Source organism: Phyllobates terribilis, unplaced genomic scaffold (assembly GCF_046119375.1).
Source record: "Phyllobates terribilis strain yellow unplaced genomic scaffold, ASM4611937v1 Scaffold_38__1_contigs__length_12584779, whole genome shotgun sequence".
Classification (NCBI taxonomy): domain Eukaryota; kingdom Metazoa; phylum Chordata; class Amphibia; order Anura; family Dendrobatidae; genus Phyllobates; species Phyllobates terribilis.
The window spans coordinates 2,420,170-2,445,170 of record NW_027362798.1 but is presented as its reverse complement, the minus strand read 5'-3'; the positions used below and the strand labels follow the sequence as shown (position 1 = coordinate 2,445,170).

General features: G+C 47.1%; 14 non-coding genes and 1 pseudogene across 14 annotated transcripts; all 15 read right to left on the bottom strand.

The window, feature by feature from the left end:
* Window positions 1–1,013: 1,013 nt before the first annotated feature.
* Window positions 1,014–1,204, bottom strand: LOC141184049 (U2 spliceosomal RNA). Its single transcript, XR_012258844.1, has one exon. It is a non-coding gene; the product is annotated as a U2 spliceosomal RNA (small nuclear RNA).
* Window positions 1,205–2,319: 1,115 nt separating this feature from the next.
* LOC141184048 (U2 spliceosomal RNA) lies at window positions 2,320–2,510 on the bottom strand. Its single transcript, XR_012258843.1, has one exon. It is a non-coding gene; the product is annotated as a U2 spliceosomal RNA (small nuclear RNA).
* A 1,115-nt stretch (window positions 2,511–3,625) lies between these two features.
* LOC141184046 (U2 spliceosomal RNA) lies at window positions 3,626–3,816 on the bottom strand. The gene has a single exon (XR_012258842.1). It is a non-coding gene; the product is annotated as a U2 spliceosomal RNA (small nuclear RNA).
* A 1,115-nt stretch (window positions 3,817–4,931) lies between these two features.
* Window positions 4,932–5,122, bottom strand: LOC141184045 (U2 spliceosomal RNA). Its single transcript, XR_012258841.1, has one exon. It is a non-coding gene; the product is annotated as a U2 spliceosomal RNA (small nuclear RNA).
* A 1,115-nt stretch (window positions 5,123–6,237) lies between these two features.
* Window positions 6,238–6,428, bottom strand: LOC141184044 (U2 spliceosomal RNA). The gene has a single exon (XR_012258840.1). It is a non-coding gene; the product is annotated as a U2 spliceosomal RNA (small nuclear RNA).
* Window positions 6,429–7,543: 1,115 nt separating this feature from the next.
* LOC141184043 (U2 spliceosomal RNA) lies at window positions 7,544–7,734 on the bottom strand. The gene has a single exon (XR_012258839.1). It is a non-coding gene; the product is annotated as a U2 spliceosomal RNA (small nuclear RNA).
* Window positions 7,735–8,849: 1,115 nt separating this feature from the next.
* LOC141183276 (U2 spliceosomal RNA) lies at window positions 8,850–9,046 on the bottom strand. The gene has a single exon (XR_012258269.1). It is a non-coding gene; the product is annotated as a U2 spliceosomal RNA (small nuclear RNA).
* Window positions 9,047–14,610: 5,564 nt separating this feature from the next.
* LOC141183502 (U2 spliceosomal RNA) lies at window positions 14,611–14,688 on the bottom strand (annotated as a pseudogene).
* Window positions 14,689–15,803: 1,115 nt separating this feature from the next.
* Window positions 15,804–15,994, bottom strand: LOC141184042 (U2 spliceosomal RNA). Its single transcript, XR_012258838.1, has one exon. It is a non-coding gene; the product is annotated as a U2 spliceosomal RNA (small nuclear RNA).
* Window positions 15,995–17,109: 1,115 nt separating this feature from the next.
* On the bottom strand, window positions 17,110–17,300 carry LOC141183236 (U2 spliceosomal RNA). The gene has a single exon (XR_012258233.1). It is a non-coding gene; the product is annotated as a U2 spliceosomal RNA (small nuclear RNA).
* Window positions 17,301–18,415: 1,115 nt separating this feature from the next.
* Window positions 18,416–18,606, bottom strand: LOC141184040 (U2 spliceosomal RNA). Its single transcript, XR_012258836.1, has one exon. It is a non-coding gene; the product is annotated as a U2 spliceosomal RNA (small nuclear RNA).
* Window positions 18,607–19,721: 1,115 nt separating this feature from the next.
* LOC141184039 (U2 spliceosomal RNA) lies at window positions 19,722–19,912 on the bottom strand. Its single transcript, XR_012258835.1, has one exon. It is a non-coding gene; the product is annotated as a U2 spliceosomal RNA (small nuclear RNA).
* A 1,115-nt stretch (window positions 19,913–21,027) lies between these two features.
* On the bottom strand, window positions 21,028–21,218 carry LOC141184038 (U2 spliceosomal RNA). Its single transcript, XR_012258834.1, has one exon. It is a non-coding gene; the product is annotated as a U2 spliceosomal RNA (small nuclear RNA).
* Window positions 21,219–22,333: 1,115 nt separating this feature from the next.
* On the bottom strand, window positions 22,334–22,524 carry LOC141184037 (U2 spliceosomal RNA). The gene has a single exon (XR_012258833.1). It is a non-coding gene; the product is annotated as a U2 spliceosomal RNA (small nuclear RNA).
* A 1,115-nt stretch (window positions 22,525–23,639) lies between these two features.
* On the bottom strand, window positions 23,640–23,833 carry LOC141183341 (U2 spliceosomal RNA). The gene has a single exon (XR_012258323.1). It is a non-coding gene; the product is annotated as a U2 spliceosomal RNA (small nuclear RNA).
* Between the last annotated feature and the right edge of the window lie 1,168 nt (window positions 23,834–25,001).

Here is a 25,001-nt window from a genome sequence, read left to right as displayed (position 1 = left end):
TCTAGATCCCTTACATGCCTGCACTTTTCGGCTTGCTGCTGCTGCAATCCACGCGTTTTAGATCTGCATAACTCCACCTCTTTAAACACAGCACCTTCACCCCCTGCTGTTCCCACCCGCCTCAACACCGTTGGAAGGGAGGAGAACCAATTAAGGCGGGGGGTGGGGTGGAACGAGCAGCTGTCTACCCTTAGCAGGAGGGCTCCTGATTACATACCTCTCCTGCTGCTGCTGCTGCTGGCTGTCCAGCAGCAGACTGAAGGTGGCTGCTGCTGTGCACAGGTATATAAAGGCTCAGAGCCTATTATGACATGCGCAGCCAGCGTTCCATTGCCACATTCCATCTACTGCAGGCAGGATACCTGGCTGGCTGAATGTCGCTGAGAAGCTCACAGAGACCGCCATAAGCAACAGTTTAACAGAATGCCACAGACTAATCAACCAAACTTTTTGGGTTGGGTTCTCTTTTATAGTCTGCAGGCATTAAATGAAAGAAGGCAGTGTTCCAGCAGAGGGAGACAACGTTTCAGAAAAGGCATTGTAGCAAACCAAAAAAGAAATTTTAAGCGCAGCAGAGTAACCAGCGCACATACCTGTTAGCTCAGGTGAGTTTAAAAGGCTGCTGTTGATAACAAGGGCATTTGCTAAATAGATGGTGTGTGTGCAACAATATACTGCAAGGTCAATTATATTGTGCAGCTTATCTCACCACCTGTAGTTATTTAGGTGAAAGCTCCAAAATGCTTGCCTAATATGTCTGTTTATCCAAAAGGAAGTAAAAAGGGAGAGCTAGAAAGATAGCATTGCATCACATTACATGGCAATGCAATGCACAGTTGCTGAAGTTGAACCAAAATGAGCTTGTAATCTGGCTTCTGCAACTTTGAACATGAAAAATCCAATGAGGAGAAGAAAAGCAAAGCCAAAGAGTCCATCCCAAAATCCGACAAACAAGCAAAATGAACAAAAAACATTGAATTCAATTCTTTCTGATTTTAGAAACTGCATTAAAGAAGGGGTGCACCGGTCCTGGAGATACTGCAATACCAGGTCAATGCGTGGAGTGGACAGAGCAAGCTCTTTTTCCATCTCCCTGTTCTAAAAATCCATTTAATATATGGTCCCCAGATAGGGGACGTATCAGATATTAAACTGATAAGAACAGATACTACACTTGATCTTAGCCAAAAGGCCGAGAAGCGATAACCAGAATTGGTTTCAAACTACGGAGCCACCCAAGGATCCTGAAAAGTCCATTTGTGGAGATGAGCTCCTGGACTCCCGTTAAGAAGACATGTTGTCAACCTCTAGATCCCTTACATGCCTGCACTTTTCGGCTTGCTGCTGCTGCAATCCACGCGTTTTAGATCTGCATAACTCCACCTCTTTAAACACAGCACCTTCACCCCCTGCTGTTCCCACCCGCCTCAACACCGTTGGAAGGGAGGAGAACCAATTAAGGCGGGGGGTGGGGTGGAACGAGCAGCTGTCTACCCTTAGCAGGAGGGCTCCTGATTACATACCTCTCCTGCTGCTGCTGCTGCTGGCTGTCCAGCAGCAGACTGAAGGTGGCTGCTGCTGTGCACAGGTATATAAAGGCTCAGAGCCTATTATGACACGCGCAGCCAGCGTTCCATTGCCACATTCCATCTACTGCAGGCAGGATACCTGGCTGGCTGAATGTCGCTGAGAAGCTCACAGAGACCGCCATAAGCAACAGTTTAACAGAATGCCACAGACTAATCAACCAAACTTTTTGGGTTGGGTTCTCTTTTATAGTCTGCAGGCATTAAATGAAAGAAGTCAGTGTTCCAGCAGAGGGAGACAACGTTTCAGAAAAGGCATTGTAGCAAACCAAAAAAGAAATTTTAAGCGCAGCAGAGTAACCAGCGCACATACCTGTTAGCTCAGGTGAGTTTAAAAGGCTGCTGTTGATAACAAGGGCATTTGCTAAATAGATGGTGTGTGTGCAACAATATACTGCAAGGTCAATTATATTGTGCAGCTTATCTCACCACCTGTAGTTATTTAGGTGAAAGCTCCAAAATGCTTGCCTAATATGTCTGTTTATCCAAAAGGAAGTAAAAAGGGAGAGCTAGAAAGATAGCATTGCATCACATTACATGGCAATGCAATGCACAGTTGCTGAAGTTGAACCAAAATGAGCTTGTAATCTGGCTTCTGCAACTTTGAACATGAAAAATCCAATGAGGAGAAGAAAAGCAAAGCCAAAGAGTCCATCCCAAAATCCGACAAACAAGCAAAATGAACAAAAAACATTGAATTCAATTCTTTCTGATTTTAGAAACTGCATTAAAGAAGGGGTGCACCGGTCCTGGAGATACTGCAATACCAGGTCAATGCGTGGAGTGGACAGAGCAAGCTCTTTTTCCATCTCCCTGTTCTAAAAATCCATTTAATATATGGTCCCCAGATAGGGGACGTATCAGATATTAAACTGATAAGAACAGATACTACACTTGATCTTAGCCAAAAGGCCGAGAAGCGATAACCAGAATTGGTTTCAAACTACGGAGCCACCCAAGGATCCTGAAAAGTCCATTTGTGGAGATGAGCTCCTGGACTCCCGTTAAGAAGACATGTTGTCAACCTCTAGATCCCTTACATGCCTGCACTTTTCGGCTTGCTGCTGCTGCAATCCACGCGTTTTAGATCTGCATAACTCCACCTCTTTAAACACAGCACCTTCACCCCCTGCTGTTCCCACCCGCCTCAACACCGTTGGAAGGGAGGAGAACCAATTAAGGCGGGGGGAGGGGTGGAACGAGCAGCTGTCTACCCTTAGCAGGAGGGCTCCTGATTACATACCTCTCCTGCTGCTGCTGCTGCTGGCTGTCCAGCAGCAGACTGAAGGTGGCTGCTGCTGTGCACAGGTATATAAAGGCTCAGAGCCTATTATGACACGCGCAGCCAGCGTTCCATTGCCACATTCCATCTACTGCAGGCAGGATACCTGGCTGGCTGAATGTCGCTGAGAAGCTCACAGAGACCGCCATAAGCAACAGTTTAACAGAATGCCACAGACTAATCAACCAAACTTTTTGGGTTGGGTTCTCTTTTATAGTCTGCAGGCATTAAATGAAAGAAGTCAGTGTTCCAGCAGAAGGAGACAACGTTTCAGAAAAGGCATTGTAGCAAACCAAAAAAGAAATTTTAAGCGCAGCAGAGTAACCAGCGCACATACCTGTTAGCTCAGGTGAGTTTAAAAGGCTGCTGTTGATAACAAGGGCATTTGCTAAATAGATGGTGTGTGTGCAACAATATACTGAAAGGTCAAATATATTGTGCAGCTTATCTCACCACCTGTAGTTATTTAGGTGAAAGCTCCAAAATGCTTGCCTAATATGTCTGTTTATCCAAAAGGAAGTAAAAAGGGAGAGCTAGAAAGATAGCATTGCATCACATTACATGGCAATGCAATGCACAGTTGCTGAAGTTGAACCAAAATGAGCTTGTAATCTGGCTTCTGCAACTTTGAACATGAAAAATCCAATGAGGAGAAGAAAAGCAAAGCCAAAGAGTCCATCCCAAAATCCGACAAACAAGCAAAATGAACAAAAAACATTGAATTCAATTCTTTCTGATTTTAGAAACTGCATTAAAGAAGGGGTGCACCGGTCCTGGAGATACTGCAATACCAGGTCAATGCGTGGAGTGGACAGAGCAAGCTCTTTTTCCATCTCCCTGTTCTAAAAATCCATTTAATATATGGTCCCCAGATAGGGGACGTATCAGATATTAAACTGATAAGAACAGATACTACACTTGATCTTAGCCAAAAGGCCGAGAAGCGATAACCAGAATTGGTTTCAAACTACGGAGCCACCCAAGGATCCTGAAAAGTCCATTTGTGGAGATGAGCTCCTGGACTCCCGTTAAGAAGACATGTTGTCAACCTCTAGATCCCTTACATGCCTGCACTTTTCGGCTTGCTGCTGCTGCAATCCACGCGTTTTAGATCTGCATAACTCCACCTCTTTAAACACAGCACCTTCACCCCCTGCTGTTCCCACCCGCCTCAACACCGTTGGAAGGGAGGAGAACCAATTAAGGCGGGGGGTGGGGTGGAACGAGCAGCTGTCTACCCTTAGCAGGAGGGCTCCTGATTACATACCTCTCCTGCTGCTGCTGCTGCTGGCTGTCCAGCAGCAGACTGAAGGTGGCTGCTGCTGTGCACAGGTATATAAAGGCTCAGAGCCTATTATGACACGCGCAGCCAGCGTTCCATTGCCACATTCCATCTACTGCAGGCAGGATACCTGGCTGGCTGAATGTCGCTGCGAAGCTCACAGAGACCGCCATAAGCAACAGTTTAACAGAATGCCACAGACTAATCAACCAAACTTTTTGGGTTGGGTTCTCTTTTATAGTCTGCAGGCATTAAATGAAAGAAGTCAGTGTTCCAGCAGAAGGAGACAACGTTTCAGAAAAGGCATTGTAGCAAACCAAAAAAGAAATTTTAAGCGCAGCAGAGTAACCAGCGCACATACCTGTTAGCTCAGGTGAGTTTAAAAGGCTGCTGTTGATAACAAGGGCATTTGCTAAATAGATGGTGTGTGTGCAACAATATACTGAAAGGTCAATTATATTGTGCAGCTTATCTCACCACCTGTAGTTATTTAGGTGAAAGCTCCAAAATGCTTGCCTAATATGTCTGTTTATCCAAAAGGAAGTAAAAAGGGAGAGCTAGAAAGATAGCATTGCATCACATTACATGGCAATGCAATGCACAGTTGCTGAAGTTGAACCAAAATGAGCTTGTAATCTGGCTTCTGCAACTTTGAACATGAAAAATCCAATGAGGAGAAGAAAAGCAAAGCCGAAGAGTCCATCCCAAAATCCGACAAACAAGCAAAATGAACAAAAAACATTGAATTCAATTCTTTCTGATTTTAGAAACTGCATTAAAGAAGGGGTGCACCGGTCCTGGAGATACTGCAATACCAGGTCAATGCGTGGAGTGGACAGAGCAAGCTCTTTTTCCATCTCCCTGTTCTAAAAATCCATTTAATATATGGTCCCCAGATAGGGGACGTATCAGATATTAAACTGATAAGAACAGATACTACACTTGATCTTAGCCAAAAGGCCGAGAAGCGATAACCAGAATTGGTTTCAAACTACGGAGCCACCCAAGGATCCTGAAAAGTCCATTTGTGGAGATGAGCTCCTGGACTCCCGTTAAGAAGACATGTTGTCAACCTCTAGATCCCTTACATGCCTGCACTTTTCGGCTTGCTGCTGCTGCAATCCACGCGTTTTAGATCTGCATAACTCCACCTCTTTAAACACAGCACCTTCACCCCCTGCTGTTCCCACCCGCCTCAACACCGTTGGAAGGGAGGAGAACCAATTAAGGCGGGGGGTGGGGTGGAACGAGCAGCTGTCTACCCTTAGCAGGAGGGCTCCTGATTACATACCTCTCCTGCTGCTGCTGCTGCTGGCTGTCCAGCAGCAGACTGAAGGTGGCTGCTGCTGTGCACAGGTATATAAAGGCTCAGAGCCTATTATGACACGCGCAGCCAGCGTTCCATTGCCACATTCCATCTACTGCAGGCAGGATACCTGGCTGGCTGAATGTCGCTGAGAAGCTCACAGAGACCGCCATAAGCAACAGTTTAACAGAATGCCACAGACTAATCAACCAAACTTTTTGGGTTGGGTTCTCTTTTATAGTCTGCAGGCATTAAATGAAAGAAGTCAGTGTTCCAGCAGAGGGAGACAACGTTTCAGAAAAGGCATTGTAGCAAACCAAAAAAGAAATTTTAAGCGCAGCAGAGTAACCAGCGCACATACCTGTTAGCTCAGGTGAGTTTAAAAGGCTGCTGTTGATAACAAGGGCATTTGCTAAATAGATGGTGTGTGTGCAACAATATACTGCAAGGTCAATTATATTGTGCAGCTTATCTCACCACCTGTAGTTATTTAGGTGAAAGCTCCAAAATGCTTGCCTAATATGTCTGTTTATCCAAAAGGAAGTAAAAAGGGAGAGCTAGAAAGATAGCATTGCATCACATTACATGGCAATGCAATGCACAGTTGCTGAAGTTGAACCAAAATGAGCTTGTAATCTGGCTTCTGCAACTTTGAACATGAAAAATCCAATGAGGAGAAGAAAAGCAAAGCCAAAGAGTCCATCCCAAAATCCGACAAACAAGCAAAATGAACAAAAAACATTGAATTCAATTCTTTCTGATTTTAGAAACTGCATTAAAGAAGGGGTGCACCGGTCCTGGAGATACTGCAATACCAGGTCAATGCGTGGAGTGGACAGAGCAAGCTCTTTTTCCATCTCCCTGTTCTAAAAATCCATTTAATATATGGTCCCCAGATAGGGGACGTATCAGATATTAAACTGATAAGAACAGATACTACACTTGATCTTAGCCAAAAGGCCGAGAAGCGATAACCAGAATTGGTTTCAAACTACGGAGCCACCCAAGGATCCTGAAAAGTCCATTTGTGGAGATGAGCTCCTGGACTCCCGTTAAGAAGACATGTTGTCAACCTCTAGATCCCTTACATGCCTGCACTTTTCGGCTTGCTGCTGCTGCAATCCACGCGTTTTAGATCTGCATAACTCCACCTCTTTAAACACAGCACCTTCACCCCCTGCTGTTCCCACCCGCCTCAACACCGTTGGAAGGGAGGAGAACCAATTAAGGCGGGGGGAGGGGTGGAACGAGCAGCTGTCTACCCTTAGCAGGAGGGCTCCTGATTACATACCTCTCCTGCTGCTGCTGCTGCTGGCTGTCCAGCAGCAGACTGAAGGTGGCTGCTGCTGTGCACAGGTATATAAAGGCTCAGAGCCTATTATGACACGCGCAGCCAGCGTTCCATTGCCACATTCCATCTACTGCAGGCAGGATACCTGGCTGGCTGAATGTCGCTGAGAAGCTCACAGAGACCGCCATAAGCAACAGTTTAACAGAATGCCACAGACTAATCAACCAAACTTTTTGGGTTGGGTTCTCTTTTATAGTCTGCAGGCATTAAATGAAAGAAGTCAGTGTTCCAGCAGAAGGAGACAACGTTTCAGAAAAGGCATTGTAGCAAACCAAAAAAGAAATTTTAAGCGCAGCAGAGTAACCAGCGCACATACCTGTTAGCTCAGGTGAGTTTAAAAGGCTGCTGTTGATAACAAGGGCATTTGCTAAATAGATGGTGTGTGTGCAACAATATACTGAAAGGTCAAATATATTGTGCAGCTTATCTCACCACCTGTAGTTATTTAGGTGAAAGCTCCAAAATGCTTGCCTAATATGTCTGTTTATCCAAAAGGAAGTAAAAAGGGAGAGCTAGAAAGATAGCATTGCATCACATTACATGGCAATGCAATGCACAGTTGCTGAAGTTGAACCAAAATGAGCTTGTAATCTGGCTTCTGCAACTTTGAACATGAAAAATCCAATGAGGAGAAGAAAAGCAAAGCCAAAGAGTCCATCCCAAAATCCGACAAACAAGCAAAATGAACAAAAAACATTGAATTCAATTCTTTCTGATTTTAGAAACTGCATTAAAGAAGGGGTGCACCGGTCCTGGAGATACTGCAATACCAGGTCAATGCGTGGAGTGGACAGAGCAAGCTCTTTTTCCATCTCCCTGTTCTAAAAATCCATTTAATATATGGTCCCCAGATAGGGGACGTATCAGATATTAAACTGATAAGAACAGATACTACACTTGATCTTAGCCAAAAGGCCGAGAAGCGATAACCAGAATTGGTTTCAAACTACGGAGCCACCCAAGGATCCTGAAAAGTCCATTTGTGGAGATGAGCTCCTGGACTCCCGTTAAGAAGACATGTTGTCAACCTCTAGATCCCTTACATGCCTGCACTTTTCGGCTTGCTGCTGCTGCAATCCACGCGTTTTAGATCTGCATAACTCCACCTCTTTAAACACAGCACCTTCACCCCCTGCTGTTCCCACCCGCCTCAACACCGTTGGAAGGGAGGAGAACCAATTAAGGCGGGGGGTGGGGTGGAACGAGCAGCTGTCTACCCTTAGCAGGAGGGCTCCTGATTACATACCTCTCCTGCTGCTGCTGCTGCTGGCTGTCCAGCAGCAGACTGAAGGTGGCTGCTGCTGTGCACAGGTATATAAAGGCTCAGAGCCTATTATGACACGCGCAGCCAGCGTTCCATTGCCACATTCCATCTACTGCAGGCAGGATACCTGGCTGGCTGAATGTCGCTGCGAAGCTCACAGAGACCGCCATAAGCAACAGTTTAACAGAATGCCACAGACTAATCAACCAAACTTTTTGGGTTGGGTTCTCTTTTATAGTCTGCAGGCATTAAATGAAAGAAGTCAGTGTTCCAGCAGAAGGAGACAACGTTTCAGAAAAGGCATTGTAGCAAACCAAAAAAGAAATTTTAAGCGCAGCAGAGTAACCAGCGCACATACCTGTTAGCTCAGGTGAGTTTAAAAGGCTGCTGTTGATAACAAGGGCATTTGCTAAATAGATGGTGTGTGTGCAACAATATACTGAAAGGTCAATTATATTGTGCAGCTTATCTCACCACCTGTAGTTATTTAGGTGAAAGCTCCAAAATGCTTGCCTAATATGTCTGTTTATCCAAAAGGAAGTAAAAAGGGAGAGCTAGAAAGATAGCATTGCATCACATTACATGGCAATGCAATGCACAGTTGCTGAAGTTGAACCAAAATGAGCTTGTAATCTGGCTTCTGCAACTTTGAACATGAAAAATCCAATGAGGAGAAGAAAAGCAAAGCCGAAGAGTCCATCCCAAAATCCGACAAACAAGCAAAATGAACAAAAAACATTGAATTCAATTCTTTCTGATTTTAGAAACTGCATTAAAGAAGGGGTGCACCGGTCCTGGAGATACTGCAATACCAGGTCAATGCGTGGAGTGGACAGAGCAAGCTCTTTTTCCATCTCCCTGTTCTAAAAATCCATTTAATATATGGTCCCCAGATAGGGGACGTATCAGATATTAAACTGATAAGAACAGATTTTTTTTTTGATTGAATATATCTTTTATTAGCACAAAAAATAAGTTAACAGACAGTGTACAGTGCCGCAGCCCAGTACACACAGAATTCTACATCATATTTACATAGCATGAGGATACGACGCACTAACTAGACACATCACACCCCTATGCTACACAAAACACTCAATCTGAAAGAAAAAGTATGTCAATCAATACAGTACGACGAACCGTGATAAGGGATGGAGATTGGGAAAAAGGGGATGGGGAGGGGAAAATCACAGGCCCGAAGCTTTATTGAAAGACAAGACACATAAGAGGAGAGGGGGAGGAGGGGTTTAGTCCTCATCCTCGTCCTCCGGACCGTCCATGATGGAATAGTCTCTGAGCAGGCTGTGGATCAGCCTGCGGCAGTCCTGGATGGACATCCTCTCCCTCCTCAAGATGAGCCGGTTCCTGGCGACCCAAACGGCATCCTTGAAGCAGTTCATAAGGCGCCAAGCCTCCTGGATGGCTCCGACGGTATGAACCCCAGGGAAGAGTCCGTAAAGCACAGAATGGTGCGATAGGCTCGCCCTGGGGACAGAGTTCCTCAGGTCGTCCTCAAGTGCAGTCAATAGGCGCTGTGCAAATCCGCAGTCCCAAAAAGTGTGCAAAGATGTTTCCTCCACGAAGGGGCACCTTGGGCAGTACCGGGTCTTGCACAGGTTCCGGGCATGCATGAATGACCGGACGGGCAGTCCGCCCTGAATCGCCATCCACGTCAAGTCCTTGTGCCCGTTGGTCAGCCTGTCAGACGACACATTTGTCCACAAAGTCTCCAGCGTGTCCTGGTGAAGTCCTGTGATGTTCTCCACGTCATCCTTGGCTCTGATTAGCTTGTGGATAGTTTTGGGCTTCCACAAGTCGGGCTTGAGTCCCTCCAGTTGATGCTCCCCCACAAATCGAACGACGTCTCCATAGAACCATGGCGTCGTCCAGTTGTAGGGGAAGGAGCTGTCCCACTTGTCCCAGCCGAGTCGCCTCCAAAGAGGAAGCAGGAAGAAGCGAGACATGGACCTGCCCGCGGAGCCATTCTTGACTTGCAAAGTCCGGCGGACACAATCACACACAAAAGAGGATCGCAGGAGGGTGGGGATATCTGGAACGCCCTTCCCACCCTTGCGAGGCTCCTTGTACATGACGGCCCGCCTGACTCTGTCCATCTTGGATCCCCAGACAAAGTGAAACACTGTCCTGGTAATGGCCCTGCACACAGTGACGTGTGGGGGCCAGGCCTGCGCCGTGTACTGCAAGACGGGCAGGACCTCATTACGCAGGACGAGTGACTTACCCTCACAAGTGAGGTGTCTGAGGCTCCAGAGTCCGATCCGTTGCTTCACCTTGGCCAAGCGTTCTTGCCAGGACTTGAGGGCCGCTCCTTCCTTCCCGAACCAGACTCCCAGCACCTTGAGGAAATCCGGTTGAATGTTGAAGGGGAAGGGGGCGGAGGAGGCCGGCTGCCAATCCCCGAAGAGCATGGCTTCCGACTTCCTGCAGTTGACTTTGGCCCCTGAAGCCCGGCCGAACCTCTCACACGTCTGGACGAGGGCGTCGACTGAACCACGATCAGCGCAGAAGACGGTGACGTCGTCCATGAAGAGCGAGCACTTGACCTCGTGTCGTCCCGGACCCGGTGCGGTGATCCCTCTGATCTCTCCATTCTGCCGGATAGCCTCTGCGAAGAGTTCTATAACACAAACAAAAAGAAGAGGTGATAGAGGGCAGCCTTGTCTGACCCCAGAGAGGACAGGGAAGGGGTCAGTCTTCCAGCCGTTCACCAACACCGAGCTGTGGATATCAAAATACATCAGACGGACATACGAACAAAACATGTTACCCAAACCTAACCGGTGCAGAGCTCGGCCCATGAACTCGTGGGAAACCCGGTCAAAGGCCTTCTCCTGATCCAAGGAGACCAGGGCCGCGTGTGCGCGGCGGACCTTGATGTACTCGACCGTGTCCCGCACGAGAGCGAGGCTGTCTGCGATGCGACGTCCAGGGATGCCGCAGGTCTGGTCCGGGTGGATGATCCGTCCGATGACCGTCTTAAGTCGTGTCGCCATCGTCTTGGCCAGGATCTTGTAGTCCACGTTGAGCAGAGTGATGGGACGCCAATTCCTCAGGTCGCACCTCTCTCCCTTCCGCTTGTACAGGATCGTGACCATTCCTTCCCTCAAAGATGGAGGCATTCTACCCTCCACCACCATCTCCTCGTACAGGTCCAACAGGTCCGGACAGATGAGGTCTCCCAGCGCTACATAGAGCTCCGCTGGAAGACCATCACTGCCCGGGGTCCTGCCGGTCCTAAAGGATTTAGCGGCAGAGAGCAATTCGCCCACCATCAGAGGTTTGTCCAAGGCTGCCGTGCCTGCAGGATCAAGATGGTTAGTGATACCTGACAGGAACTTATCAGCAGCGTCGGGGTCGGTAGTCTTGTGGGAGTAGAGTTCGCTGTAGAAGTCGCTGACGACCCTCATCACGTCCTCCTTCCCACGTCGCATGTTTCCGCTCTCGTCTCGCAGCTCGTTCAGGGGCGTGTGACCGGCATGAAGTTTCCTGAAAAAGAATGAGTTACATTTCTCACCCTTCTCCAGATTCTCCACTTTGGAACGGAAGACGATTCGCTTGGACTCCTCCTCAAAGTGCCTTTTCAGGCTCTTCTTGGTCTCCTCCAGCTCCTCCCTCACGTCCCAGCCGCAGTGAAGAAGGTCCTGCAGCGACCGCAGCTCGCGCTGCAGCCCTCTGAAGTCCCTCCTCTTCTCACACGCCTGTTGTCGACCCTTGGCCTGAAAGAAACAGCGAAACTCAAGTTTAACATATTCCCACCAATCAGAGACTGTTTGGAAGCTACCCTTGTAGGACTGCCACATTGCGTAGGCTGCTCTCAGCTCCTCCACGACTTCATCCTGAGTCAGCAGAGCACAATTCAGCTTCCAGGAGCCGGGGCCGGACGGAAAACCGTCGCCGAGGACACCTTGTAAGTGAATGGCTCTGTGGTCGGAGAAGAAGCAGGAGACCATCGAGTGCCTACTCTGCCTGACTGCCCGAGAGGTGAACACAAAGTCAATCCTGGAGCGGAGTGAGCCATCGGGTCGGCTCCACGAATAGTTCATGGAGCCTCTCCCCATGGAGCCCACCACGTCCTGAAGAGAGGCCTCGGTTACCATCTCGATGAGCAGCTTGGACGTGATGTCCAACTTGGCAGATGTGCCAGAACTACGACCATCCTCCTCGATGGGGCAGTTGAAATCCCCGGCCATCACTAAGGTCCTGGTGGTGGCAAGCTGAAGCCGCAGGGTCTGGAAAAGCTCCAAACGCTCATTCTTCAGTGGGGACGCATACACGTTGATGAACCTGACAGGTTCTCCCGCCCAGTTGCCATCTACAACAAGAGCCCTGCCGCAGATGAGCTCCTGGACGGACTCAAGCGTGAATGCGCCCCCCCTGATCAGAATTGCGACCCCCGCAGACTTGCAGTCACCCCCACCGGACCAGTAGGATGGACCGTGGGACCACTCCCTGGCCAGATGTTTGAAGGACCTAGAGGAGGGAAGGGAACATTCCTGCAACATATAAACATCACACAATTGGGAAGTAAGGAAGGCATAAATAGTCTGACGTCTGAACTTGTCCTTGATGCTCCTGACATTAATGGAAAATAAGTTAATATTAGCCATCATGTAGGGAAAAAAGAAAAAGTTAGCGCAGGCAATACACCTTAGTTACCACTCCGGTCGGGTGGTCCCTCGTCGGTGTTGACTGCTGGTGACGGGATCACCAGCAGGCCCTCTTCCTCCATCTGGTCAAGCAGCGCGGCCTCGATCTCGGCGACCACCAGTTCCTCCTCTTCTGGCTCGGCCACCAGGGTCTCAACCATGTGCTCCATCTCTTCTGGCTCAGGAAGGGTATCCTCCTTTTCGCCTACGAAATCCAGAATCTTCTTTTTGGAGGATTCAGTAGCAGGGCTGTCCTCCACCTTCCTCTTTCCCCGGATTGGAACTGGGGAGACAAGAAGGGGAAAATCCTCCTCGGAATAGATAGCGGCGGGTGGAGGAAAGGTTAATTCCACCGCTACCATGGTCTGGGGAGGGAGAGTGGCTGCCGGGGCAGGGGAAAGGACACCTGCTGAGGAGTAGGGGAAGGAGGAAGAGGAAGTGGAATCCTCAGCAGGGGTGGCCGGGGTGGGGGGGGATTGGACGGGGGTGGCAGGGGGAGGGATCGAGAGAGGGGTGACAGAACTCTTACCCTCCTTTGACTTTTTCTTCTGCTTCGGAGCTGCTGGGACCGTCGCTGGGGCTTTGGCCACCGACTCCTTGACCGCTTTGGCCTTGGTCGTCTCGGCCTTGGCCGCTGGGGCCTTGGTCGTCGCGTCCTTGACCTTCACAGGCCTGGTCGTCGGGGCCTTGTCCTCCGTAGCTGGGGTCGTCGCAACCACCGATGCCCAGGATCTCTCACGCTTGGGGCAATCCTTGTACAGATGAGCCGCCAGCCCACACAGGTTGCAGGACGTCTTCTTCGGGCAGTCCTTCGAGCTGTGTCCCGTCACTCGACAAATCCTGCAGGCATCCTCCTTGCAGTCCTTCATCTCGTGGCCATTCTTGCCGCATCTCCTGCAGTTCCGCGGCATGTCCGGGTAATAGATGAGGCCGTAGGAGTTGCCCAGGGAGAATGTCGGGGGCAGGTGCCGAAGTCCGTCTGAGTACGCCAGGTCCCTGTGAAGTCTAACGGTCACTGACCACTTACCTGTCCAGAAGCCGAGTCCATTCAGGATGTGAGAGGGTTCCTTCACAACCAAACAGAAGCGTCTCAGGAAGGTACAGATGTCTTGGCCTGGGGTGTGCGGGTTGCGCATGGAGACTGTGATCCTCCTTTCGTCCCTCTGGATAGGGCAGCTACCTGTAAAGGCAGAGAAAGAATTATCCGGTCCTTTTGCGCTTACCATTTCCCAGAACCTCCTGCAGGTGTTCACAGTGGCGAAGGTGATGAAGAAGATCCCCGTCAAGAAGGTCTGGATGCTGAGGGTGTCCGACCTGGAGAAGCCTCGATCCAGCAGCATCTTCTGGCAGAACACGTCCGAGGACATGTCCGGCACCCTCCCATCCACTTCCTTCAGCTTCAGGGCCACCGTCTGCCGCATCCATGGCTCCAGGGCTGGAGCTTCGTGGCGGGGCTTCTGGGGTCCCTTCTGCTGGCCAGTCGTGGAGGCAGAGTCCTTGGGGTCAGAATCGGCTCCTGGCTGGGCCCTCCTGGCTGTCTCCTGCTCCAGGCTCTTCTTTTCGGCCTTCCTCGCAGCGCTTGCCATGGCTTTCCTCCTGCAGTTACTTCTTGGAGCTGGATCTGGAACTCTTCCCGGAATGGGTGGAGCTATGCAGATTCTTCTCCCGTCGTGTTCTGGACAAATTCCCCGAAAGGTCTTTGTCTCGATGATTTTCTTCCTCGAAGATTCCACAGGACAGCCCGATTCTTCTCCGAGTCTTCGTCTTCTTCTGGATTCTTTAGAGCTTCTTCCTCCCACCGATATCCGCCTTCCTTCTCCGATGTCAGCTGGGCTCCGAAGCTCTTCTCCTTCCGAGTTCGATCGCTCTCGTCAAGTGTAGATCGTAGCTCTTGTGTACTGATAAGAACAGATACTACACTTGATCTTAGCCAAAAGGCCGAGAAGCGATAACCAGAATTGGTTTCAAACTACGGAGCCACCCAAGGATCCTGAAAAGTCCATTTGTGGAGATGAGCTCCTGGACTCCCGTTAAGAAGACATGTTGTCAACCTCTAGATCCCTTACATGCCTGCACTTTTCGGCTTGCTGCTGCTGCAATCCACGCGTTTTAGATCTGCATAACTCCACCTCTTTAAACACAGCACCTTCACCCCCTGCTGTTCCCACCCGCCTCAACACCGTTGGAAGGGAGGAGAACCAATTAAGGCGGGGGGTGGGGTGGAACGAGCAGCTGTCTACCCTTAGCAGGAGGGCTCCTGATTACATACCTCTCCTGCTGCTGCTGCTGCTGGCTGTCCAGCAGCAGACTGAAGGTGGCTGCTGCTGTGCACAGGTATATAAAGGCTCAGAGCCTATTATGACACGCGCAGCCAGCGTTCCATTGCCACATTCCATCTACTGCAGGCAGGATACCTGGCTGGCTGAATGTCGCTGAGAAGCTCACAGAGACCGCCATAAGCAACAGTTTAACAGAATGCCACAGACTAATCAACCAAACTTTTTGGGTTGGGTTCTCTTTTATAGTCTGCAGGCATTAAATGAAAGAAGTCAGTGTTCCAGCAGAAGGAGACAACGTTTCAGAAAAGGCATTGTAGCAAACCAAAAAAGAAATTTTAAGCGCAGCAGAGTAACCAGCGCACATACCTGTTAGCTCAGGTGAGTTTAAAAGGCTGCTGTTGATAACAAGGGCATTTGCTAAATAGATGGTGTGTGTGCAACAATATACTGAAAGGTCAATTATATTGTGCAGCTTATCTCACCACCTGTAGTTATTTAGGTGAAAGCTCCAAAATGCTTGCCTAATATGTCTGTTTATCCAAAAGGAAGTAAAAAGGGAGAGCTAGAAAGATAGCATTGCATCACATTACATGGCAATGCAATGCACTGTTGCTGAAGTTGAACCAAAATGAGCTTGTAATCTGGCTTCTGCAACTTTGAACATGAAAAATCCAATGAGGAGAAGAAAAGCAAAGCCAAAGAGTCCATCCCAAAATCCGACAAACAAGCAAAATGAACAAAAAACATTGAATTCAATTCTTTCTGATTTTAGAAACTGCATTAAAGAAGGGGTGCACCGGTCCTGGAGATACTGCAATACCAGGTCAATGCGTGGAGTGGACAGAGCAAGCTCTTTTTCCATCTCCCTGTTCTAAAAATCCATTTAATATATGGTCCCCAGATAGGGGACGTATCAGATATTAAACTGATAAGAACAGATACTACACTTGATCTTAGCCAAAAGGCCGAGAAGCGATAACCAGAATTGGTTTCAAACTACGGAGCCACCCAAGGATCCTGAAAAGTCCATTTGTGGAGATGAGCTCCTGGACTCCCGTTAAGAAGACATGTTGTCAACCTCTAGATCCCTTACATGCCTGCACTTTTCGGCTTGCTGCTGCTGCAATCCACGCGTTTTAGATCTGCATAACTCCACCTCTTTAAACACAGCACCTTCACCCCCTGCTGTTCCCACCCGCCTCAACACCGTTGGAAGGGAGGAGAACCAATTAAGGCGGGGGGTGGGGTGGAACGAGCAGCTGTCTACCCTTAGCAGGAGGGCTCCTGATTACATACCTCTCCTGCTGCTGCTGCTGCTGGCTGTCCAGCAGCAGACTGAAGGTGGCTGCTGCTGTGCACAGGTATATAAAGGCTCAGAGCCTATTATGACACGCGCAGCCAGCGTTCCATTGCCACATTCCATCTACTGCAGGCAGGATACCTGGCTGGCTGAATGTCGCTGAGAAGCTCACAGAGACCGCCATAAGCAACAGTTTAACAGAATGCCACAGACTAATCAACCAAACTTTTTGGGTTGGGTTCTCTTTTATAGTCTGCAGGCATTAAATGAAAGAAGTCAGTGTTCCAGCAGAAGGAGACAACGTTTCAGAAAAGGCATTGTAGCAAACCAAAAAAGAAATTTTAAGCGCAGCAGAGTAACCAGCGCACATACCTGTTAGCTCAGGTGAGTTTAAAAGGCTGCTGTTGATAACAAGGGCATTTGCTAAATAGATGGTGTGTGTGCAACAATATACTGAAAGGTCAATTATATTGTGCAGCTTATCTCACCACCTGTAGTTATTTAGGTGAAAGCTCCAAAATGCTTGCCTAATATGTCTGTTTATCCAAAAGGAAGTAAAAAGGGAGAGCTAGAAAGATAGCATTGCATCACATTACATGGCAATGCAATGCACAGTTGCTGAAGTTGAACCAAAATGAGCCTGTAATCTGGCTTCTGCAACTTTGAACATGAAAAATCCAATGAGGAGAAGAAAAGCAAAGCCAAAGAGTCCATCCCAAAATCCGACAAACAAGCAAAATGAATAAAAAACATTGTATTCAATTCTTTCTGATTTTAGAAACTGCATTAAAGAAGGGGTGCACCGGTCCTGGAGATACTGCAATACCAGGTCAATGCGTGGAGTGGACAGAGCAAGCTCTTTTTCCATCTCTCTGTTCTAAAAATCCATTTAATATATGGTCCCCAGATAGGGGACGTATCAGATATTAAACTGATAAGAACAGATACTACACTTGATCTTAGCCAAAAGGCCAAGAAGCGATAACCAGAATTGGTTTCAAACTACGGAGCCACCCAAGGATCCTGAAAAGTCCATTTGTGGAGATGAGCTCCTGGACTCCCGTTAAGAAGACATGTTGTCAACCTCTAGATCCCTTACATGCCTGCACTTTTCGGCTTGCTGCTGCTGCAATCCACGCGTTTTAGATCTGCATAACTCCACCTCTTTAAACACAGCACCTTCACCCCCTGCTGTTCCCACCCGCCTCAACACCGTTGGAAGGGAGGAGAACCAATTAAGGCGGGGGCTGGGGTGGAACGAGCAGCTGTCTACCCTTAGCAGGAGGGCTCCTGATTACATACCTCTCCTGCTGCTGCTGCTGCTGGCTGTCCAGCAGCAGACTGAAGGTGGCTGCTGCTGTGCACAGGTATATAAAGGCTCAGAGCCTATTATGACACGCGCAGCCAGCGTTCCATTGCCACATTCCATCTACTGCAGGCAGGATACCTGGCTGGCTGAATGTCGCTGAGAAGCTCACAGAGACCGCCATAAGCAACAGTTTAACAGAATGCCACAGACTAATCAACCAAACTTTTTGGGTTGGGTTCTCTTTTATAGTCTGCAGGCATTAAATGAAAGAAGTCAGTGTTCCAGCAGAAGGAGACAACGTTTCAGAAAAGGCATTGTAGCAAACCAAAAAAGAAATTTTAAGCGCAGCAGAGTAACCAGCGCACATACCTGTTAGCTCAGGTGAGTTTAAAAGGCTGCTGTTGATAACAAGGGCATTTGCTAAATAGATGGTGTGTGTGCAACAATATACTGAAAGGTCAATTATATTGTGCAGCTTATCTCACCACCTGTAGTTATTTAGGTGAAAGCTCCAAAATGCTTGCCTAATATGTCTGTTTATCCAAAAGGAAGTAAAAAGGGAGAGCTAGAAAGATAGCATTGCATCACATTACATGGCAATGCAATGCACAGTTGCTGAAGTTGAACCAAAATGAGCTTGTAATCTGGCTTCTGCAACTTTGAACATGAAAAATCCAATGAGGAGAAGAAAAGCAAAGCCAAAGAGTCCATCCCAAAATCCGACAAACAAGCAAAATGAACAAAAAACATTGAATTCAATTCTTTCTGATTTTAGAAACTGCATTAAAGAAGGGGTGCACCGGTCCTGGAGATACTGCAATACCAGGTCAATGCGTGGAGTGGACAGAGCAAGCTCTTTTTCCATCTCCCTGTTCTAAAAATCCATTTAATATATGGTCCCCAGATAGGGGACGTATCAGATATTAAACTGATAAGAACAGATACTACACTTGATCTTAGCCAAAAGGCCGAGAAGCGATAACCAGAATTGGTTTCAAACTACGGAGCCACCCAAGGATCCTGAAAAGTCCATTTGTGGAGATGAGCTCCTGGACTCCCGTTAAGAAGACATGTTGTCAACCTCTAGATCCCTTACATGCCTGCACTTTTCGGCTTGCTGCTGCTGCAATCCACGCGTTTTAGATCTGCATAACTCCACCTCTTTAAACACAGCACCTTCACCCCCTGCTGTTCCCACCCGCCTCAACACCGTTGGAAGGGAGGAGAACCAATTAAGGCGGGGGGTGGGGTGGAACGAGCAGCTGTCTACCCTTAGCAGGAGGGCTCCTGATTACATACCTCTTCTGCTGCTGCTGCTGCTGGCTGTCCAGCAGCAGACTGAAGGTGGCTGCTGCTGTGCACAGGTATATAAAGGCTCAGAGCCTATTATGACACGCGCAGCCAGCGTTCCATTGCCACATTCCATCTACTGCAGGCAGGATACCTGGCTGGCTGAATGTCGCTGAGAAGCTCACAGAGACCGCCATAAGCAACAGTTTAACAGAATGCCACAGACTAATCAACCAAACTTTTTGGGTTGGGTTCTCTTTTATAGTCTGCAGGCATTAAATGAAAGAAGTCAGTGTTCCAGCAGAAGGAGACAACGTTTCAGAAAAGGCATTGTAGCAAACCAAAAAAGAAATTTTAAGCGCAGCAGAGTAACCAGCGCACATACCTGTTAGCTCAGGTGAGTTTAAAAGGCTGCTGTTGATAACAAGGGCATTTGCTAAATAGATGGTGTGTGTGCAACAATATACTGAAAGGTCAATTATATTGTGCAGCTTATCTCACCACCTGTAGTTATTTAGGTGAAAGCTCCAAAATGCTTGCCTAATATGTCTGTTTATCCAAAAGGAAGTAAAAAGGGAGAGCTAGAAAGATAGCATTGCATCACATTACATGGCAATGCAATGCACAGTTGCTGAAGTTGAACCAAAATGAGCTTGTAATCTGGCTTCTGCAACTTTGAACATGAAAAATCCAATGAGGAGAAGAAAAGCAAAGCCAAAGAGTCCATCCCAAAATCCGACAAACAAGCAAAATGAACAAAAAACATTGAATTCAATTCTTTCTGATTTTAGAAACTGCATTAAAGAAGGGGTGCACCGGTCCTGGAGATACTGCAATACCAGGTCAATGCGTGGAGTGGACAGAGCAAGCTCTTTTTCCATCTCCCTGTTCTAAAAATCCATTTAATATATGGTCCCCAGATAGGGGACGTATCAGATATTAAACTGATAAGAACAGATACTACACTTGATCTTAGCCAAAAGGCCGAGAAGCGATAACCAGAATTGGTTTCAAACTACGGAGCCACCCAAGGATCCTGAAAAGTCCATTTGTGGAGATGAGCTCCTGCACTCCCGTTAAGAAGACATGTTGTCAACCTCTAGATCCCTTACATGCCTGCACTTTTCGGCTTGCTGCTGCTGCAATCCACGCGTTTTAGATCTGCATAACTCCACCTCTTTAAACACAGCACCTTCACCCCCTGCTGTTCCCACCCGCCTCAACACCGTTGGAAGGGAGGAGAACCAACTAAGGCGGGGGGTGGGGTGGAACGAGCAGCTGTCTACCCTTAGCAGGAGGGCTCCTGATTACATACCTCTCCTGCTGCTGCTGCTGCTGGCTGTCCAGCAGCAGACTGAAGGTGGCTGCTGCTGTGCACAGGTATATAAAGGCTCAGAGCCTATTATGACACGCGCAGCCAGCGTTCCATTGCCACATTCCATCTACTGCAGGCAGGATACCTGGCTGGCTGAATGTCGCTGAGAAGCTCACAGAGACCGCCATAAGCAACAGTTTAACAGAATGCCACAGACTAATCAACCAAACTTTTTGGGTTGGGTTCTCTTTTATAGTCTGCAGGCATTAAATGAAAGAAGTCAGTGTTCCAGCAGAAGGAGACAACGTTTCAGAAAAGGCATTGTAGCAAACCAAAAAAGAAATTTTAAGCGCAGCAGAGTAACCAGCGCACATACCTGTTAGCTCAGGTGAGTTTAAAAGGCTGCTGTTGATAACAAGGGCATTTGCTAAATAGATGGTGTGTGTGCAACAATATACTGAAAGGTCAATTATATTGTGCAGCTTATCTCACCACCTGTAGTTATGTAGGTGAAAGCTCCAAAATGCTTGCCTAATATGTCTGTTTATCCAAAAGGAAGTAAAAAGGGAGAGCTAGAAAGATAGCATTGCATCACATTACATGGCAATGCAATGCACAGTTGCTGAAGTTGAACCAAAATGAGCTTGTAATCTGGCTTCTGCAACTTTGAACATGAAAAATCCAATGAGGAGAAGAAAAGCAAAGCCAAAGAGTCCATCCCAAAATCCGACAAACAAGCAAAATGAACAAAAAACATTGAATTCAATTCTTTCTGATTTTAGAAACTGCATTAAAGAAGGGGTGCACCGGTCCTGGAGATACTGCAATACCAGGTCAATGCGTGGAGTGGACAGAGCAAGCTCTTTTTCCATCTCCCTGTTCTAAAAATCCATTTAATATATGGTCCCCAGATAGGGGACGTATCAGATATTAAACTGATAAGAACAGATACTACACTTGATCTTAGCCAAAAGGCCGAGAAGCGATAACCAGAATTGGTTTCAAACTACGGAGCCACCCAAGGATCCTGAAAAGTCCATTTGTGGAGATGAGCTCCTGGACTCCCGTTAAGAAGACATGTTGTCAACCTCTAGATCCCTTACATGCCTGCACTTTTCGGCTTGCTGCTGCTGCAATCCACGCGTTTTAGATCTGCATAACTCCACCTCTTTAAACACAGCACCTTCACCCCCTGCTGTTCCCACCCGCCTCAACACCGTTGGAAGGGAGGAGAACCAATTAAGGCGGGGGGTGGGGTGGAACGAGCAGCTGTCTACCCTTAGCAGGAGGGCTCCTGATTACATACCTCTCCTGCTGCTGCTGCTGCTGGCTGTCCAGCAGCAGACTGAAGGTGGCTGCTGCTGTGCACAGGTATATAAAGGCTCAGAGCCTATTATGACACGCGCAGCCAGCGTTCCATTGCCACATTCCATCTACTGCAGGCAGGATACCTGGCTGGCTGAATGTCGCTGAGAAGCTCACAGAGACCGCCATAAGCAACAGTTTAACAGAATGCCACAGACTAATCAACCAAACTTTTTGGGTTGGGTTCTCTTTTATAGTCTGCAGGCATTAAATGAAAGAAGTCAGTGTTCCAGCAGAAGGAGACAACGTTTCAGAAAAGGCATTGTAGCAAACCAAAAAAGAAATTTTAAGCGCAGCAGAGTAACCAGCGCACATACCTGTTAGCTCAGGTGAGTTTAAAAGGCTGCTGTTGATAACAAGGGCATTTGCTAAATAGATGGTGTGTGTGCAACAATATACTGAAAGGTCAATTATATTGTGCAGCTTATCTCACCACCTGTAGTTATTTAGGTGAAAGCTCCAAAATGCTTGCCTAATATGTCTGTTTATCCAAAAGGAAGTAAAAAGGGAGAGCTAGAAAGATAGCATTGCATCACATTACATGGCAATGCAATGCACAGTTGCTGAAGTTGAACCAAAATGAGCTTGTAATCTGGCTTCTGCAACTTTGAACATGAAAAATCCAATGAGGAGAAGAAAAGCAAAGCCAAAGAGTCCATCCCAAAATCCGACAAACAAGCAAAATGAACAAAAAACATTGAATTCAATTCTTTCTGATTTTAGAAACTGCATTAAAGAAGGGGTGCACCGGTCCTGGAGATACTGCAATACCAGGTCAATGCGTGGAGTGGACAGAGCAAGCTCTTTTTCCATCTCCCTGTTCTAAAAATCCATTTAATATATGGTCCCCAGATAGGGGACGTATCAGATATTAAACTGATAAGAACAGATACTACACTTGATCTTAGCCAAAAGGCCGAGAAGCGATAACCAGAATTGGTTTCAAACTACGGAGCCACCCAAGGATCCTGAAAAGTCCATTTGTGGAGATGAGCTCCTGGACTCCCGTTAAGAAGACATGTTGTCAACCTCTAGATCCCTTACATGCCTGCACTTTTCGGCTTGCTGCTGCTGCAATCCACGCGTTTTAGATCTGCATAACTCCACCTCTTTAAACACAGCACCTTCACCCCCTGCTGTTCCCACCCGCCTCAACACCGTTGGAAGGGAGGAGAACCAATTAAGGCGGGGGGTGGGGTGGAACGAGCAGCTGTCTACCCTTAGCAGGAGGGCTCCTGATTACATACCTCTCCTGCTGCTGCTGCTGCTGGCTGTCCAGCAGCAGACTGAAGGTGGCTGCTGCTGTGCACAGGTATATAAAGGCTCAGAGCCTATTATGACACGCGCAGCCAGCGTTCCATTGCCACATTCCATCTACTGCAGGCAGGATACCTGGCTGGCTGAATGTCGCTGAGAAGCTCACAGAGACCGCCATAAGCAACAGTTTAACAGAATGCCACAGACTAATCAACCAAACTTTTTGGGTTGGGTTCTCTTTTATAGTCTGCAGGCATTAAATGAAAGAAGTCAGTGTTCCAGCAGAAGGAGACAACGTTTCAGAAAAGGCATTGTAGCAAACCAAAAAAGAAATTTTAAGCGCAGCAGAGTAACCAGCGCACATACCTGTTAGCTCAGGTGAGTTTAAAAGGCTGCTGTTGATAACAAGGGCATTTGCTAAATAGATGGTGTGTGTGCAACAATATACTGAAAGGTCAATTATATTGTGCAGCTTATCTCACCACCTGTAGTTATTTAGGTGAAAGCTCCAAAATGCTTGCCTAATATGTCTGTTTATCCAAAAGGAAGTAAAAAGGGAGAGCTAGAAAGATAGCATTGCATCACATTACATGGCAATGCAATGCACAGTTGCTGAAGTTGAACCAAAATGAGCTTGTAATCTGGCTTCTGCAACTTTGAACATGAAAAATCCAATGAGGAGAAGAAAAGCAAAGCCAAAGAGTCCATCCCAAAATCCGACAAACAAGCAAAATGAACAAAAAACATTGAATTCAATTCTTTCTGATTTTAGAAACTGCATTAAAGAAGGGGTGCACCGGTCCTGGAGATACTGCAATACCAGGTCAATGCGTGGAGTGGACAGAGCAAGCTCTTTTTCCATCTCCCTGTTCTAAAAATCCATTTAATATATGGTCCCCAGATAGGGGACGTATCAGATATTAAACTGATAAGAACAGATTTTTTTCTTTTTCCTCAGATTAAGACCCACATTAATTTATGCATCATAGCGCATATTCACATAACGGGTTCTCAAATCATCATTCGGAAAACCAAAAACAAAATCCCAAAAAACACAACCCTGCAATTAACTGTTACTTACTGTAAGAAGTCCAATGTGAAAAGTTCCAGAGTGCTTCTGCTGCTGTCTCACCATACTTCTTTTTATCCAATAAATAGGCATAAAACAGTCTGGCAAGAAAAATCTTTCTGCATTCCATGGGGGAAAAAACAATCTTTTTAAAAATCACCAAATTCCGAACGTCCCATAAAACCTCTTTATATATGACAAAAATAATCCAGCTTGCCCGCTTCCTTTGCGAGTACTTAAAATCTTGACCTATTAAAATCCTTTCAAAATCGAAACAATGAAAACCAACTAAAGCAACAAACATACGTGACAACAAGGTAAAAACTTTTTTAGCAAAAAAACAGTCCCAAAAAATATGCTGTATTGTTTCCACCTTATTGCAACCTTCCCTAGGACATAGTTCTTGAACCTTTATCCCCCGGTCATTCAAAAAAGCCCTTGTTGGCAAGCATCCATGCAACGCCATCCAGTTTACATCCTTCTGTCTGTTGCTGATTCCACGCAGGAAAAAAAGCTTCCACACCTGTCCAGACTGTGCATTATTACAAAACGGCACATCACATAACATCTCCTTCTTCTTAATACCTGAGACAATCAGTTTTTTGTCCGGTCTAACCATGGAGCTTATCCCATTTTGATCATAGAAGGACCTAAGCACCACATAAAAAAACGGTATCACAAACGAAACTGGTTTTCTTAAATCCTTCTCACACCAGCTCCATTTCTGGAAAAGCCGTCCTGCTAAATATTTGCACATGTCCGCAGTCCTGTTATTGCACTGGGATAATTTATAAATGTTCAAAAAATAATGCATTCTTAAAAATAAGTCAATGTTAGGAAAATCACAACCCCCATTTTCCACAGAACACATAACCATTCCTCTTCTTAGTTTCTCCATTTTGGATCCCCAAAAAAACACAAACAGTTTCCTTGTCACTCTCTTTGTCCAAAGCACAGCAGGTGGGAAAATCAAAGCAGTGTACAGCAGAAGCGGGAGAATCACAGACTTGATTACCAGCACTTTCCCTCTCAGCGACAGGTTCCTTAGTTTCCAAAAGTTCAACTTCTGATCCATTTTG